At 32.7% G+C, this 18,527-nt stretch overlaps 1 long non-coding RNA gene across 2 annotated transcripts in view; it reads right to left on the reverse strand.

The window, feature by feature from the left end:
- Positions 1-18,527, reverse strand: part of LOC137856119 (uncharacterized) — a 91,732-nt gene that overhangs the window by 3,591 nt on the left and 69,614 nt on the right. The window contains exon 4 of one of the 2 annotated variants that reach the window (XR_011096208.1): positions 1,518-3,107. The exons of the other annotated variant lie outside the window; for it this stretch is intronic. This is a non-coding gene — a long non-coding RNA (uncharacterized lncRNA). Of the gene's footprint in view, positions 1-1,517; positions 3,108-18,527 lie in introns of those variants that run through there. 2 annotated transcript variants of the gene reach the window in all.

Here is an 18,527-nt window from a genome sequence, read left to right on the forward strand (position 1 = left end):
GTCTGAACAGACACTAAAAATGTTTTGAATCAATTCAGCCAACTTTGCATGAAAGCAGATAATGAATGTTCATAAACTTTGTTCTTCCAACCAAGTGGTGGTGTCAATAACCTCCAAATGGAGGAGTAAAAACAGACTAACTAATTAACAGGTTTCACTGACATGGGATCTTCTGTGGTGCATGAATACTGTCTGAGATTAAAAGAAATTTCCCAGTTAAATAAATCAAGATGGAAAGGTATTGGTTTACAGTTTTGATTGAATAACTTTGAAAAGAGTTTATCAAGTGTTTTTTTCCCCCCTCTGATCGTTTAAATGAGCAAGTTGCTTTTAAAGCAACTAACTGTACCCTTACTTCATTCACAGAACTCCCTTTGAAATAGCAATGTGAAGAAAAGAACAACGTAAAATAGGTTTAATGTACAAATAAATATCGAATATTTTTCATTTTTTTTTTTAATTTTAATTATACACTTATTAAAAGTTAAGTGTTCTGTCATATGGTGAAAAAGAAATTATAACCATCAATCATCTTATTTCAACAGCATGTGTTTTATATTTATACATTTGTCTAAGCAGAATGCTTGAGAAAACATTACCTGTTCCCAGTTCAGTCATTTTTCATTTTATTTTTTGTTTAGCTGTATCCTTTGTAAATCTTTAGCATCTCCCCTATTCTGTTTGCATTCTACTTTAAACTCATTTTTCTTCTAGTTTTATTTTCCCCTTGGCTTCGTCATGAAAGTTTGACACTGAAAATTCATTTCAATCATTTAAAATGTATGCTATTCCATATACTGTAGCAGCATGGAGAGAAATATAACATTTGAATTAGCATAGGGAGAAACTATTAAATTCAGCAAACTACTTATAATAATACAATAAAAAAATTTCCAAGCAGCAGTCTGAAGGAAAATGTTGTTTCATACCTTAATTTATCATTTCAACCAGAAAACTTTAATCATTAACAGAAGGCTTTAATGCTATGATGTGAGTGGTAAAGGTAGCATGTAGGTGCGATTATTTTACAGCTAAGAGAGATTATTTTTAAATATTATACGTTAATTTTTCTTTTATCTAATTTTCTCTTTCTCATATGGTATGTTTTCCAATACATCCCTTCATTCCAATCTGCATGGAAAGCAGAGAATTCCTCTTAATAATAGGTAACGTAGACTGGAAAAACAAGTAGGTTGAGTTGTAACATAAGACATTTAAATAAAAAAATAAGCACTCCAATTCACTGATACTTATTCTCACCTTAACTGATTCTTTTTACTTCTGCAAAAGAGGACTAAACCTTTAGAAAAAGGACTTGTTCACTATGTTTCTTCTAGTCATGTTGAAAGTATCCCAATCTCAAGTCTACACAAGAAATTAGGTGTGTACAAAGAGAAATATTAAGTAAGTTGAACATTTTTGGAAAGATTCATATAATTATATATAAACACATAAGAAGTTTGGTTTCAATAGAAACAGTAATATGTTGATAAATTAACAGTATTAGAAAATAAGCATCAATTTTTTTTATTATTATTTTTTTTTAATTTCCCCAGAGGCAGTACCTGTTAAAAAGATGTCTAAAAACATTTACAAGATGCTAAAAAAATTGTCGTTAAAATAAAAATATTCATTTTCAGTCTTCATTGATGAGTATCCTTAGGTTTAAATCTTCCCCAATTATTAAAGGTATATATAACAATGTTTTATTAACAACAGCTCCTGTGCTGTGTATTATATATGGTTTTGGGCTGATACATAATTAAAAATAATTAAAATAAATAAATAATCATTCTTCTGGGCTTTCTATATATTTCTGTGTGTTTAACAAACTGAAGGATTATATAAGCATTCATTTTAAATGTGTGAATGTGTGAGATGTTTTTTGTGTGTGTATGGATGCATGAGTGTGTTTGTTGACACACATGTCTAGCAATTTCTGTGTAAAACAGTGGACGCCTTTGTATGTAGTATTATAATGCATTCATAAGTTTTGAAGTAGTCACAGAAGATTTATAACAGGAGACAGAAATATTTTGTCCTAAGGCAGTTCACCACCACAAATATTATTTTATCATCCTTGTTGAAATATTCTTTTGTTCCTGGAGTATAGTGTATATTTGTAGTTGAAACACAACGTTTCCTTAAAAGGAAAATATCTTCACATTAGGAAAGGAATTAAACAGTCTTAATGCAGGTAAGAATATCATCCTTCTCCCTTTCCTCCAAAACCAAAACAAAACACAACCAACCAAATCAAACCAAACCAATCCACAAAATATAAATGCCTACCATAAAGTAAGCGTTCAGTAAAACAAAATAAAATTGAAGTGAAATGTCTGGCATAGGATGAAAGAGCCTGTGTAATGGTAGTTAAAGCATAATATCTTTAAGCCTGAGGATAAAATGAAGTGCAGATGTGTCACTTTTTGAATAAAAACAAACTAATGGTTTTGCTATAGAATCATAACTACAAGGTTTGTAGGAGCAGTTAAGATTATATCAGTTTTTATGTGCTGTTTAAGGTGTATCATGGTTTCTTGCTGAACTTGTCTTTGGATTAAGAAGCTCTCAATTTCAAAAGTGCTGTCAAATATTCCAAATGCTGACTTTACTTTTCTAGTTAAGAATCATAATACATGGCTTCTACGTACTTTTTTGTTTGTTTGTTTGTTTTTTATGGGAGGCTTTTTTTTTTCTTTAATTTACACAGGATCTGAAACCACATACAGTGGTACATCTTATATTCCATAATTTCTCATTCTTCTTGAAAGCATTCATCTTATTTTTGTATAACTGCCCAATAACCAATATTTTGCACTATATCTAACCGTATCATCACCTTTTCAGAAATAAGTGAGGATAAGGGAAATGGTCTTGCTGTAAAGGAAGCTACTCTTTTTTAAAGGTCCTGTACATGAAGAATTGGATATGGCTGTTCCACAGACTTCCTGAGCTACCTGGGACAATTAGGGGAGGCCACTGCATTTACAAATTGCCACTGAGTAACAGCTAACAACCTCAGAATTACAGCATCAAACCATATTACATTTTACACACAGTTACAATCTTCACCTTTTTCCTCTGTGTCCCTGATACAAGGTGTGCTAGAGGAGAGAAAAAAAACATATTAACATATAAGCGTACAGAATCAGAAGATTCATTCATAGAAAATTACCCTCCTATGTACAGCAGCTTGAACACACTTACTTAAACGTCCTCCTGGGAGAGTTCAGGCATGTAAAGAGGCAACTGTCCTTTTACTCCCCCCAGACATCCACATCCATTTATCTACTTTCATATTTTCTACACGTAGAGATGCTTTTCATTTATATCAAGTCTGCATTAATAATTCTTCACTTTGTCATAGTTTTCAAGTTAAGAGCAGGTAAAACAGGCAAGAGGACTGCATGTTTGTACCATTTACACTACCTGATGCTGCTATAATATGCTGTCTCAAATGCATGACTGAATAAAGGGAGAAAGTCTGGGAATACAAAAGATAATGTTCTAGTTGTGAAGAATGTTTTCCATTTTCTGTACATTTAATTTTTATGTTACAGAAAATAATATTGCAGTAAAGAATTCTTAGACATATAAATTTACATAGAGAGAAAGAAAAATGTTCCATGCAGAATGTGACAAGCAAAATTTTCAGTAGGAAAAGAATACGCAAAAGTTAAATAATTTTTCTTTTCAAAATGATGCTTACTTTCATTAATTTTCTTTTTGTAGTCACATTAGCTGTAGAAAGAAAAAAGGCTACACTCTGTTAATCAGCATAAGCTGGAAACACAATATTAATGCTTGTTACAAACGATACTACAGAAAACTGAAAATCTCTGTGTTCCCGCAATAGCAATATCCAACATTCAAATGTCATAAATGTATCTTAAAGAGGCAGAAAAGCATAATTTCTCAACATACTTTCACTATTAAAATCAGAATTATGCATTGGCAACATATTTAACAGTTCTTATTGCTTCTGCTTAGAAGAAAACTGATTATGCTTATAGAGTAGGGGGAGAGTTTTCCAAATCACTGTCTGATTTTTCTTAAGAATTGAACTAAGCATAGTAGCAGCATTTTATAAAATCTCATGATAAAATTGCATTATAATTTGCAAAACAAGTTTGACCTTCTTTTTTTTTTCCATTTTATTTCAAAACCTACTCAGTCGTATCATTACTGTTATAATAAAAATCTACTTTCTAAATATCATAAAATAGCCTAATATTGTGCAGCAGTGTAAGTTGTAGTCCTGCTTATGTAGTAAATTTTTTATTGTTCCCTGGAATTTTAGTTTTTGTCTAATAGCAGGGAACAAAACCACAAGCAGGGTTAAAAAAAAAAAAAAAAAAAAAAAAAAAAAAGTACAATGTTAAATCGGTTAGAGAAGTGAAAATATATTTCCTGCAACTCATTGTCTGAATCCAATTCACAGAAAGCACACAACATTCTTTTCTTGCTGAATCTATCCAAATTCAAACTCAAATTTGAATATCATTAACTTCTTCTAACAGGAAGAGCTGTTTCAGAAAGGGGAAAATGGGAAAGAGAAAGTGAACTAGTCCAAATTATTTCCACTTCATTCACTTGATTCTCTCCAAATAAACAGTCCAACTCTTTACACACTATTAATTAGCATTGGGATGTGATCTGTGTTTCATATGAGAATTTGGAAACAACACTAGATTTTTCTATGTGTACAAACTTCTGCAGAAAGTCTGTAGTACTGTAGGCTAGACTGGAGCCTTTGGCTGTTTATCGATGAAGGTGGGTAAGAGGAATAAACTGTATGACATTGAAATTTCTCCATCACTGTTAAGAATAAGAGCAGAGAACAACCATACTCTAAAAATCACTCCCTAGAGAAAGAAAACAACACCAACATAGAAAAGAAGAAAAAACAAACAAACAAACAAAAAAATCATAAGACATTCTTTATAAAGTTGAGTCTTCTCAGAATGAAATGAAAACAAAGAAACAAAAACCTGAGTATAGAATATCATGAATGAATATGTTAAATGAAAGAGATACAGTCACACAGAGAAGATGCAAAAGGCAAGAGTTGTTCCTTGCCTGCTCTATTCCAAACCTGTTTGATGGTTTGGATAACAGTCACAAGGGATGCTACTGTTCCCTCACTTCTGATAGAAAAGCACTCACATTGTTTACTATTGTCAATTTCCTCTCTTGCTCCAAGAGAACTACAGCAGCATGACTCCTAGAGATACACTAAACCTAACTCAGGATTAGAAGGGAAAATGATGAGTATCCCCTATTTATTATTTTCTTTTCCTCCTTCATTGCTTTTCTTTTACCTTATTGTTTATAGCTTAGTTAGTGCTGAAGTCATCCAGCCAAATAGCATTTTCTGATCTACAAAATACAAAATGTATTTATAATTTCTCTTAGATTTGGAGAATGAATCATTCCACACAAAAAAATGGATTTGTTAAAGCATACTCCTGAGACCCTTTGGTAGTTATCATTGAACTGTATCTTAACATACAACAGAATACTTTGAAAAGTTTTTATTTTTCTAGTAAGTGTTCTCTGCAACAGTTTTAACAGCAGTAGTAATTCAGGTCATTTTTTTCTTCCTTTTTTACTTGTCTTCTACAAATATGCTCTTTCAGTCATTTTACATGGAAATTGTTCCATGCAGCAACTGAAGTTTTCTTTCAATATTCAACTAAACCTTTGTGAAGAAGTATGAGGTGGGGCAACTTGAGCCAGATATTTACAGTTACATGAATTTCTGTAGAGAATAATTTCTAGGGATAGATTAAAAAAATGCAAAAAGGAAAACTATTAAAAATGTAGTTTATGAATTTATATCAAAATTACTGTTCTCAATGCATTAGTAATGTATCTGTCTAGAGGAGTGTTGGTTTGTGGAGATGATTGTTGATTCTTTAGTCTGTTTTGCTTTGCCTGGTTTCCAACAGCAAAATTAGATTCTCAACTGAGCTTTTGAGCTTTATAAAATGTCCTTTTTTTTTTTTTTTTTGAGTGCTCCCACCATCAATAGGTATTGCTATTGACAGCTTTTATGTAGCTGGTTTAAATTGTAAGAACAGAAACTGCAAGAGTACAAAATAAACACTCAAAACTATGAAAGACATTTTCAAAAGGGTTTTACCACTGTTGCATTTGATAAAAACACGCCAAATAGCATGAGAAAAGGATACAAATGTAAGAGCAAGACAAAAAAGTAAAAGTGTACCGAGTTAATGAATCATTAGAAAAATAGCCTGGTCTCAATTGTCTGATATATCTCATGGAAATTATTTCCAGTAAGGTGTAGAATTTTAATTCTAGTGTATGCAGAAATAGCACCACCAGAAAATGAGGCTCACTTTAGCCAGAAGTTAAAATGGATTTGTGTCATTTAATTACCTACAATTTACTAATAGTACATGGCCTCCCAACGCTTCAAATCAGGCCTTGTCCATGATTTGCTAGCAAAGCTAATATGGTTTTAAAGCAATAAAAAAATAAGAATAAATATCCAACAGGAATATCCAACAGCATGCAGTAGATAGCTGTACTTACTGTGACTAGTTTCATTCTGTAACCTTTTCTTCATAACTTCTACACTCCAAATTATATGTTTAGTGTTTATATGTATCTGAACTTGCCCAAAGAGAGGTTGGCTCCAGCAGAGAAAGCTGGATAGGGAGAAGGCCACTTATGTCTCCAAGGAAGTGCTGAGTATCATCAAGGGAGTATCAGTGGGATTGGCTGGAGAACTGACAAGAGAAACCTAGTGCTGAGGCTGGAGCTCCTGCACCAGTCTACGCAGACACAATGGGTGGCAGGAGGAATTATTATTTTTTTTTTTTTTTTACAATTTAAAAATACAATTTACAAATACAATTTAGGTTAATTTGAACCTTATGCCTTTTGGTCTTTTGGGTGAGTTTCTCCAAGTGGAATCTTAAACATGTATTCTGCAGCAGTAGCTAAATCAATATCACATTTTTATGTATGCACAGATGCAGAGAAAGACTACTGTTAAGACAGTGTGCTCACAAAGGATTAAAAATGGGGGGGGACCGTGCACCTTTATGAAATGATGATGACAATGATGGCTATTATCAGAATATTTCTGTAAGTGATAAGTTCAGGCAAAATGGCAATTTCCTTCACATGTCCTAAAAGGAGGGGGCAGAGTAAAAATCAGCTAACTCTTCTCTTCATTTGTTTCTGTCTCAATCATATTAGTTTGAGTTCCGCTAACATACCACTTGAAATGCTTTCCTACTCTTTATAATGGAAGTAGCACTGCTACCAATTTCACTGGCTTGCAAGTATTTTTTGCAAGTATTACTGAATTAGTTCCTGTAATACTGGTCCCTTTAATAACTTACTAATGCATTTCGGGTTTTTGAACAGATATTTTCTTATATTTTTTATGCCTTTGATGTTATTTTTCTGGCTTGCTAACATCACTTTCTTTATTGTTGACTGATTTCCATTATTTTCCTTTCCATCCTCTATAACTTCATGCCATTTGCAATGAAGTTGCTGAACACTGATCATACCTCTTTTACATCTGTTGCTTTTCCCTACAGTAAGAATCATTTTTATCCATCAATTTTCTGCTGTATTTCTTCATCCCCTTGCCTTTGACAACAAACACAGTACCATTTTTTCCTGTCTCCTTTCTCTTTATCAACAGAAGTAATCTAGATTTTGGTTTAGCATCAAAGACCTAAATAAAACACATCATCAGGAAGTACCTTGCTACAGTGGTACATGATTGTTCTTTATTTCAGTCTGCTTTAATATCATATCACTCCAAATTACTTATCCTTCTTCTCTCAAATAAATAAATAAATAAATACATAAATAAATAAATAAATCTGTGTATGTCAACTTAGACTCATGCCACTTCTTGTGAGAGTATTCTGGAAAATACTTTACTTTTTCTTTCTGAAGAAGTAACTTCTTTTATAAAAGTATAAAATTTTTGATTCGTGCAGAAAAATATCTCCCTATTTGCTTTATTATTTCTTTTCAATTTTTCAGGAAAAGTCTATTCTAAATTCAAAATCAAGTTTTCTCTGATTAGCTGTTATAACTGAGTAGTCTTTTGGAATTCTACACTGCACCTTTTCTGTGGAAATGAAAAACTTCCATAACTGTGTAAAATAAAACTTTCCACTTTATATAACCTAAAAAGATTATGCTGACATATGCTTATTTTTTCCCCTCAACAAGACCACTTTGACCATTGGTTCTTTTTGCAAAGAATCGATATTAAGATTATTAACTTTTTATTTGATTTGAGTTATAGGAAGTATTATCAGTCACAATCAGAGAACACAGAAATCACACGTTTGTTTTGTTAGATGCAGTACAAAAAACAGAAAGATAGTGTGTCGTACCACAACTTTTCAATGTAGAGACATGGCAAATACAGAAAAAATAACAATCAAAAATCAGTACACTTCATGCTTGGTCATATACTTCTATTTTTCTCCTGTTTTCTCGATCCTAGAATAATTTATTCAAATGGCTATATATTTATTCAAACAAAGCTTTCTCCCTGAGTGACTTTCTTTATTTCTACTTCCATATTTACAAGTGGATGTAAATGTATATGGCTTGCTTTATCCAACTCAGTCAAATGTTTTGATTTCTAGATTAATCTTTAAGGTTTACACTCTAGATTACAGGTACAGCTGGATTTAAAAGAAAGTTCCCTTAGTTTCAATACAGACACTGATTTTGTATTAATGGAAATTGGGGTAAAAGTCTAATTCAGGAATTAACTAATTTTATTATTACTAACAAAACACAAAGGACAAAAGTAAACAATCTTACCTAAACTATAAGCTTCTGCAACTGTAACAAAATAAAGAAGTAACAATATAAATCACGCATACTGATGTACCTTTTTTTACACTTTCTTGATAATAGCATTTTAGGTAACTCCACAATTACATTTCAGAAAACCTACTGTAGTAATACTTGAAATGCAACTAGACTGTAGTTTCAAAATACTAAACTGTAATTTGAGATTCCATTAACTGTCAACTTCTTCTAATTAGACTAACAGTCAGTGAGAGTCAAACTTGTAAGTTACACAACTGAAAAAGAGAGGAGAGAAGTGTATTTAACAACCTCACTGGTAAGGGGCATTAAGAGAGAGAAGTACAGAGCAGGAGAGTGGAGGCATGCACTGGGGAAGGCTCTAAACATAAAAATAAAAGAAGGATGAAAAAAGTAGAGCTCATATTCCACCATTGTCTTCCTAAGAAAACAAGAATTGAATGTGGTGTGCAGAGATGTTATAATGTAGAAGGTTATATATTGGACACACGCACAAAAAAATAAAAATAAAATACTTGCAGATAAATCAGTTGTACAAATGTGATATTAAATAGTTAATTCTAAAATGTGTTTTGTGAGGTTTTATTATGTTACTCTGATTAACTGAGTTTCTAATGAGAATCTACTTTTTATTAAAAAATAATGAAAGCAGGGATTTAATAGAGGAAATGAATAGCATAGAGGTGAGTCTTTATTATCAGCAAGTTGAACAAACTTAAAAAAATAATCTGAGTTTAAGAAGAGATTTTTAATGTGTCTTAAATCTATTCTACAGAGGAACCCTACTACTTTTGTTTCAAAGAAGCTTAGCACCATTTTTTATTGTTGTTTCAGTCATAAGATTCTTCTTTTTCTGTGTGGTCCTTCATATTGAAAAACAATGAAATCCTAAGTATACATAGTTTCCTTGGCAGATTAAATTATTCCAAGTTGTCTAATGCTAACATGTCATATGGAAATAGATACTTCATTGCAATTCTTGAAAGAGAGCTGTGGAAAAAGATGAGAAGTAGCACTGTTGAGGAACGTATTTTTTTCTTAGTACCCAGGGATCATATTTTTGTAGAATTTGTATATCTTAAATCTGAACTGTAGAATCTAAGAAGAAAACTTATATGTTATTAGTTGTGGAATATAACTGTGCAAGTTATAATTACTGGAACTAAGAGAAGCTACAGTACGGAAAACGGGCTATTGCCCAGTAAAATTAAGTACTTCCATCTGATTTCCAATATTTATACCTAACATGTTCACCATTCAAAGGTGCTTATCTGTAGTTAGCTCTTGAAACGATGCTCCTTCAGTGCTGGCACCCACATCAATTGTCCAGTTTGCTTACAGCATAGTCTGTTTCTACCAGCACTTCTGTTCAAATTGTAAAGGATAAACTGGCTCTTCTACCTGCACACTCATCACCACCAAGCCCCCCCAAAAAGCCATTTAGTTCTACATGATATGACTTGAGGCCTTACTTTTCCTAAGGTGCTGGAAAAGATCCTGCCACTAGAGTCTCAGGACATTGCCAGCTATGGTAACTGATAAGCGGTGTGAACAGGCTGCTCATAACTTTCCTATGACTGGTTAATACATCTCAAATGGCTGAAGAGAGAACCCTGAAAGTAGTATAAGAACAAGCTCAAAGCAAATTTCCAGCTGTGTTGCATTAGTTCCACTCCCTGGAAGACTGCCTGCTTCAGTGTACCAGGTGAAGTGGTGTCATCAAAATAAGTGTACAGGATTTGACTAGCACAGAGCAGCACAACAGGAAGCTGTGCAAGAGGAAAGCTCTATCTAATACGCTTCTTTTGTGGTTCACAAGCCATGCATTTCTCGTAAAACAAGCTGCAAAACCTCCGTGTTTGGCTTAATGTGTATTGTTTCCTTTAGCTTTCCTTCAGAGGCAGTAGCACTAACAGCACCAGGCATCTGGGACAAACACTGAAGTATAGGATCTCTCAGTCAACATGTATTAAGTGGATTGCCTGAAAATCTTGTAGATTCTGAGCAGTTTTACAGATTTGGGGAAGTTTAAGAAAATCTCTTCTGCTACTAGAGAGGATTCACCAAGAGTAGGAAATCACATATATTTCCAGATCTTAACATGGAGTAGAAAGGCAGGAGAATGATTGAGAAAGTGATTTAAATAAAATAAATGAATAATAAGAAAGGCCATATAAAGTTGCTCTGAAACTCACCTCTCCTTAACGGACAGAGTAGTAGTTGCACAAGTGCAAAAACCAGGACAGCTGACTGCACTGATTTGAAATCCACCTTTTTTTCTCACATTATATACAATTCCTCGAATTGCCATTGTTTTCCACCAGTTTTAGGCTTTTGTAGCCTCTGTGACAGTGATGCTATATACCAACTTAAAACTAAAATGATTCAGTGGCTGATGGGGTCCTGAAATGTTTTCACTGCCATATACAACCCCCTGTACATGTATGCATGAAGTAAGCAGATATAGATAAATTATGAACACAGATGTTCTGTCTCCCCAAGCCTTTTCTACATGGTGTTTTGGTAAACAGTGCATAATAGTGTGCATTATTTTGCCAGACTGAAATGCCATAATCTAACATGAGTATTTAGTTCTTATCAATTATCACTAGAGAAGAAATAGTACTAGAAAACTTCAAAATGCTAAAGAATGTTGCTGATACAAATACCAATGTCAATTATTGTTTAATCAAAACACAACCATCACAACCAAAAACAGTGCCTAGAACTATCCAAGTAGAAAATGAGGGGTAGCAAGATTCTTGTAAGATAAAACAAACATGGGAAATCAGATAACAAATATACAGTGAATGTAAAGTGTGCTTACACTTGGAGAGTATCTCAGCATAAATACAACCACTTAGGTAAATGGACTTTAAGATATATGACAAAACTGCTTATCTTAGAGTACTTGATTGACTGATAAGCTTTAGAAATGTGAGAGCTGATGAACGAAAGAGCTTCTATGAAATCATATTAAAACAAAAGAATATAATTATCTTGTAACACAGAGAATAAATTTCCTCTGAAATAATAAAAATATTTTAAAAACAATAAAAAGTCTTTTTAAGAGTATGTGAATACCATAACACTTTTATAGGGCTGAAGGCATAGATCTATTTGATCACACCTCTGATCTCTCTATTCCCAAATGCAGATTATCACATATATCTTCCATAATGATTTGGTCCTACATTTAACTCCATGGAATCATTCCAGTCTTTTTTTTTTCTCCTTTCCAGAAACATGTTCTTGCTTTCAATTCAATTCATTTTTTGTCCTTCAAAATACAGAAACAATAGCTAAATGCAGATAAGATAACAAAGATAACTTTTATTCTTGTAATGACTTTAAAAAAATATATAAAAAAAATCCCATCCACTACAGCAGTGAAATGATTCAAACTGAGATCTGCTGAGTGTAAAATGCTTTGGTTCACCCCCCCCCCTCTTTTTTTTTTTAATTTTTATTTTAATGTAAATCTCTGAGTGTTAAAATAAGAAAGAGAATGTTTAAATGATTGCTTAACACACTAATGCTTCCTACCTTGGTTCACTGATCAGGTACACTCTCCAGGCCCACTTTGATTCCATTGGGATTTTGGGCTCAGAGACCACAATTCTGAATTTATGCTCTGTTGCCACATAAGTCATCTATTTATTTTTAATTTTTGTCAGGGATAAAGATTGCTTCTAGACAGAAGGAAAAAAAAAAAAGCCATAATCTTTGACAGCATTTGAGTACAACAGCTCATTACACAAGAGTAGACAAGAACAGAGGTTTAGCTTCGGTGAATAAGAAGTTACCATAATCTCAACTTTTATAGAAAGTGTGTCAAGTGGTGAACACTAGAGTTGGGAAGACCAAATGGGTGAAAGTTGGATATGTCAAGGGACAGGAAGATGCAGAAATACAGGTCTTCCCTATCATACTAAAAATGTCAGAGTTTTAAGAAGATAGGGGGTTGGTCCCAAGCCGATTCACTCTGGTGTTCTTTCGTAAATAGAAGTATTTTCATTTGTTTTAACAAAGACAGAAAATTGCTGCCTAGTCTTCTGAGCACTGCAAGAAGATCAAGATTATGCAATGATTCTGAAGTTCATATTTTCCAGAAATACTCTGATTTTCCAATCAGTCCATGGCATTAGGCACTCCTTCTCTTGATATCACAAACCTGAGAGAAGCTCAACTTTTGTTTGATTTAAATACCTTCAGTTTTTTGAAGCAGAACACAACCATTAGGAAGGATTTTATAACCTTGATTCATGGACTATCATGAAAATTCTCCTTCAAAACTGATAACAAAAAAATCTTTTTAGCTCTTCCCTAAATTTCACAAATGCACAGATTCAACTATTCTACAGAATTCCACCCAAAGAGTAGAGCTTAACCTCACAGAAAATCCATAAATGTTTTTTCAAAAATGATTTTTCGAAGAAACCCTCAGCCTGCAGCTTAGCCTAAGGATATTATTCCTTTAGAACAGTTGTAAGAAAATATATTTTCTGAGGAATAAATACGTATGGAACCAGATGCTATTATTTGTGTAAACTGTTAGTGCACCATGGAAAAAAAAAAAATATATATATATATATATATATACACACACACTTATACATATATATATATTTTTTTAAAGCAAGTGAGCTGGTCTTATAAAGAGTATAAATACTTCCCTAAATCAAGAAATACAATGAAACCAGAGGAACCAAATAGTACTTGTAGTACTTGAAGTGAGGCAGGTGCTGAAGTTCTCATTGCTTGGCTTTTATTTTAAAATAAAAAAGTAAAAAAATAAAATAAAAAGTCTCAAATACTGACAGTTGTAATTAGTTTCAAAGCTTTCATTAAATGATTAAATCAATATTTGAATACCTATGGAACTGGGAGAAATAGGTCGTGAATAGTATCAATATTTATTAATCTTTTGCCTATCCTACTGTGCATGCTAATTAGGAAAAGAAAGTTATTAATATACACTAAATGACTAAAATAAAGCACCTGATTCTAGCCTGTAAGAATTGTTCTCAGGAAATCAAAATTCCAGTGGTGTAAGTGTAAACAAAAACATGTGACTATACCATCAGGGAAATTTCACAAACCTTGAAAATATTCTGTGGTAATTTCCTAATATTTATTATTAATTTTATTTTAAAATATCTTACACACCAAGAAATACACTGTGCTTCTTGTGAAACATGAATAAATTATCTTTTTCATAAGGCCCACTCCATTAGTTGTTAATTCTACAATGTCATAAGAATTGATCCATGATATAACACTAATACAAATTGGTATTTAACGGAAAGAAGGTACTTAAAGACTTGTAATAGAACCAGCAATGAACTTCTTAAGTGAAATAGCCAGCAAATAAATCTCTTAGATTTTAATATCAAGCTGCATATCATGACAGTAATTGCATATATGGCATGGCAGAGATCCTATGTGTAGCCCTACAACTGCCTCACTAAGAAGCTGTTAATAGTTCAAAGAGAACTCAAAAAATGGCAACACAAACTGAACATACGAACATTTTTGAAACAGAAAAAAATGAAGGAACATATACCTCGGTTAAAATAGGAATTACAAATGAATGGCTTAGGATAATAACAACCTGCTACTGAAGGATGTAAATCTTTCACTAAACAAGTGAAAGGAAGATGTTAATTGGTCCAGGGAAGTAGGAACACTGACAAATTTAGCCAATAAAAATTAAGGTCAAAACAAAAACAAAACACAAACAAAGCCAAAAAAGCCAAACAAAAATGACATTGTAAATAATGTAATTGTGAAACAATATCTTAAGGTAAACAAAATAAATTATATAATTTGCTTCATTTAAATAACATGCTTAAATCAAAGCATTAGAATACATACTGAGCCCCCCACTTGAGCAGCTATTATTTTGCTCTAATAAAATATCACAAGCCTAGTGATATTATCAAAGACTACTAGACTAGAGCAATTACCTAGAAAAAAAAATAAAAAGAATAGCACATTATAAGTCTTACTTTCTTATATCTATTACTATTATACATATATACATGTAGCTATATAGCTATAGCTATATCCATCAGCATTTTTCAGGCAAGACTGCATGCTTCCTATATTTCAGATAGAGTAAAAGCAAAAATTCCTGCATAAAAGTTATTTGTAATTATCAGAAGACAAGAGAAGCACTGAAAAGAGAGAAAATTCTTACAGTTCTTATTTAAGTTCATTCTTACAATTCTTATTTTTCATTGCCTGAAGCATAGAGAACTAAACACAGTAATAAACTGATAAATGCTGATTACTTAGTTTTTCCTCTTTCTGCAAGTAAAACCTCTACTGATATATTTTAATGCAACTTGTTGACTGAAAATTTGAAAAAAAAGTCAAAGTTGATTTTTCTCACAAAATCCGAAGGACAAAATATACACGTGAAACTGACTTTAGCCTCTCAAGACGTATAAGCATATAACAAAGAAAACTAAGAGCAGCAGAAGCTGGTATATTTATCAGTGAGGTATATTACATGTTAAATAGAAAATTTCTCTTGGATGTTCGTAACTAAGTTGTCATTGCTATCCATGAAAGAAGTTGTTTACAACAGAAAATGATAGTAGAAAAGTATTTTTAGCTGCCTTAGAGGATACAGCAACTGAAAACAGGAGAACTCATATTGTTGCACACCAAGATGTTCTTGTGTACCAGGTTGCTTGGTGTCAATTGCCCTCACAATATTCTTTGAGAACCATTGCTGTAGAATATTTTTTTTAATGCAGTCAAAATGGCTTCTTAACTTTTGTTTCATTTTTTCACTGATTTTCAACTACTTTCACAGCTAATATTTAAGTAATATCTTTGTTTTAGTTAGACCACTATCAGTCAAAGCATCTTTTCAGTGTAGTAGGACTTCAGATTTCAGGCTTCCTACAGTCCTTTAATTCATTCCCATTCAAATTTTCCTTTTTTTTTTTTTTTTTTTTTAAATGCTAGATGAATCTTGAGATAATTTTCCTTCTCTTAAATGACTGAATATTCTGTCAGTGTTGATAGCTCTTGTGAAGGTGGTTTCTTTGTACTACATTTTGGTGTGATGAGTTCTGCATATGACCTTGTGTCACACGACCGTATGTACCTACCAATGGCAATGAAGTGGTAAGAAGAGAAGAGAAGGGATCTGGAGTAAACCTACACTGAAACTTGGACATTTTTACATTATTTCTTAGGTAAATTGGATTGTTCATCTATGAAATTTCATTGAAACTAATTATGCCTGTGTAGATGGCCTTCCTTTACGTTCCATTCAACTGACTCCACCAGAATTGAATTTCTATTTTGTGAACAATTTCCATTTTGATTTAATGTCTTCCTGAATAATTTAAAAATGAAGAGTTAAGGATGTACTTATAAAGATATGCATACAAGTGTAAGAAATTTTCCTTAAGAAAGATCAATGGCAAGAACTAAACTTACTTAAAAATCACTCATAACTGAGATCTGAGTCTTTCAAATAAGATTGTTCTTTTGCAATTAAAGGAATGTCAACATTATGTTGATAACCCCTGCTGCACTGTAGCTCAGATTAAGATAAGACATAGCAGGAGGTATTTAGCAAAAAAATCTGCTATCAACTGTGAAACAGTTCATCTTTTCTTACACATAGCAACACAGACATCTTTGAAACTAGTGACAGCAGTTCCCCATGCAAAGAACCATATAGTAACATACTGCATAGAGCAGAGAGCAAAGACAATATATGACAATGAGAAAGAGTCATTTAGGATTACATATTTTCACAGCAAACACTGATGTGCTGAAGTTGGAGAATGCTAATTTTCTGGACTTCTGAGGAGTATTAAACATTGAGATTTTTTAGAAATGTGGTTGATTAAAAATAAAATGTACTGATGCAACAGGAGATGAAAGGTAGGAAAAATATTAAACACATATTGCAAGATCAGATGACCATACACCTTTCTGGGTCAACATTTTTATGCCCAGGTGCATTTTTTATGCCTAATGCATTCTTAAATCTGAACACTAGTATCTAAATGCAATTGGAGTGCTTTCTGCTTGTTTCATAAAATGGCATGCAACAATATTCTTATCAAAGATTTCTTCCCAGAAAGACACCTCAAATTCATACGAAACTACCTACCTCACATTATACCCATTTGGACTAACATGAACTCGGAGAGTAGATTTTCTGAACACATTAGTAACAAATTAAATAAATATACTGGTAATACAAAGAATAACTTAGTTTGAATTTTATTACTAGAGTTTTACTTCTGCTACTTTGTATGTGACCTACATTTATTTTTTTCTGAAAGCAGGCTCCTCCTTAAACTCTTGCTTTAACCCCAATCCTGGGGCTGATTAACCCCAAAGCCAACAACAAATAACATCTTTCCATAACTGAAAATGTTTTTGGTTTTTAAGTTTACTATTTACAGTTAGCAAATAACTTGAAAGAGAAATGTTTACTAAAAACAGTGCAAACCAATGTATTTGTTTTGCTGGCCAACCAATAATGTACATGGGAATTTTATGAAAAGTTAAAAACAGAAAATAAAAACATCAGTAATGAAATATATTTCCAATATCTTAAAATTTTTGGTAGTAACATTTTTTTTCTGAAAATTTGATATAAAATATTTTCAAGACTTACGGCTCCCTTTACATCTAAATCAATAATATTTTTTCTCTACCTTTATTATTCGCCCCACTAAGTTTCTATGATAACCTTAACAGACTGAAAAAAAGCATGTGCTCACCTTCAGGTGATACAAGTTATTAGTCCATTTTCTTCACAAAAGGTTTTTTTTTTCCCCACACAAAGTAAAACCCTAAAGCTATCTCTAACCTCATTTAATCCTTTCAATACCTTGATAACCTGCCCTGCAGTATTTTGTCTTTATCACACTCATGAAAGAGAGTGCTTTCGTCTGCAACTTTTCATGGCAACAAAATTGCACCTCAGACTTGTGCTATAAGACACGACACTGCAATGTATGAAACATGAGTTATCAAAAAAGTAAAGGAATCCTGAAACTCTTTTCCAAAGGCAAAATTTCAGTGCAGGTTATCAGGCTGGACAGCCTAAACATCAAACCCAGCCCAAATATGACCTTCAGTGAGATGACTCAAACTATCTCAGGTTGCTTCTGGACAATCAGGATTTGTACACTATCCACCTTCAGTATGATTTTTTCACTGAGAGAGACAACAAAACAGATAGCTGCACATCTATGTTTAATGCCTTCTAATAATTTCCTCTTTTCCTTTCCAACTCCAACCACGACCAAAGATAATGCAGTAAGTGGGAAAAAAATAAAAATGCCCTCCCTAAAATCCACACACACAAAAAAAGGCACCGCCTGCTCCCCACACCCCAAAAGACTCCTGAGATAGCTCACAGACCCTGCAGTTTTGAAATGTTAAGATTACTAGCTAAATTTAGGGTCTTTAATTTACATATAATATATAGCCACATTCAGTGGAGTGAAGGATGTGGCTCCTTCTCTCTGGGGCTGGCTGAGAGAGGAAAGAATGTGACCTTACTTCCAATTTAGTATCACACACAGACTTGTCTATCACACTATTATTTATGAAAAACTAAAGAAAGTATCCTGAAAAAAAAAAAAAAGGAAAAAATAAAAATAGCTTAGTGCAGATTCATATGACAGAAA

The sequence above is a fragment of the Anas acuta genome, chromosome 4, assembly GCF_963932015.1.
Source record: "Anas acuta chromosome 4, bAnaAcu1.1, whole genome shotgun sequence".
NCBI classification, from domain to species: domain Eukaryota; kingdom Metazoa; phylum Chordata; class Aves; order Anseriformes; family Anatidae; genus Anas; species Anas acuta.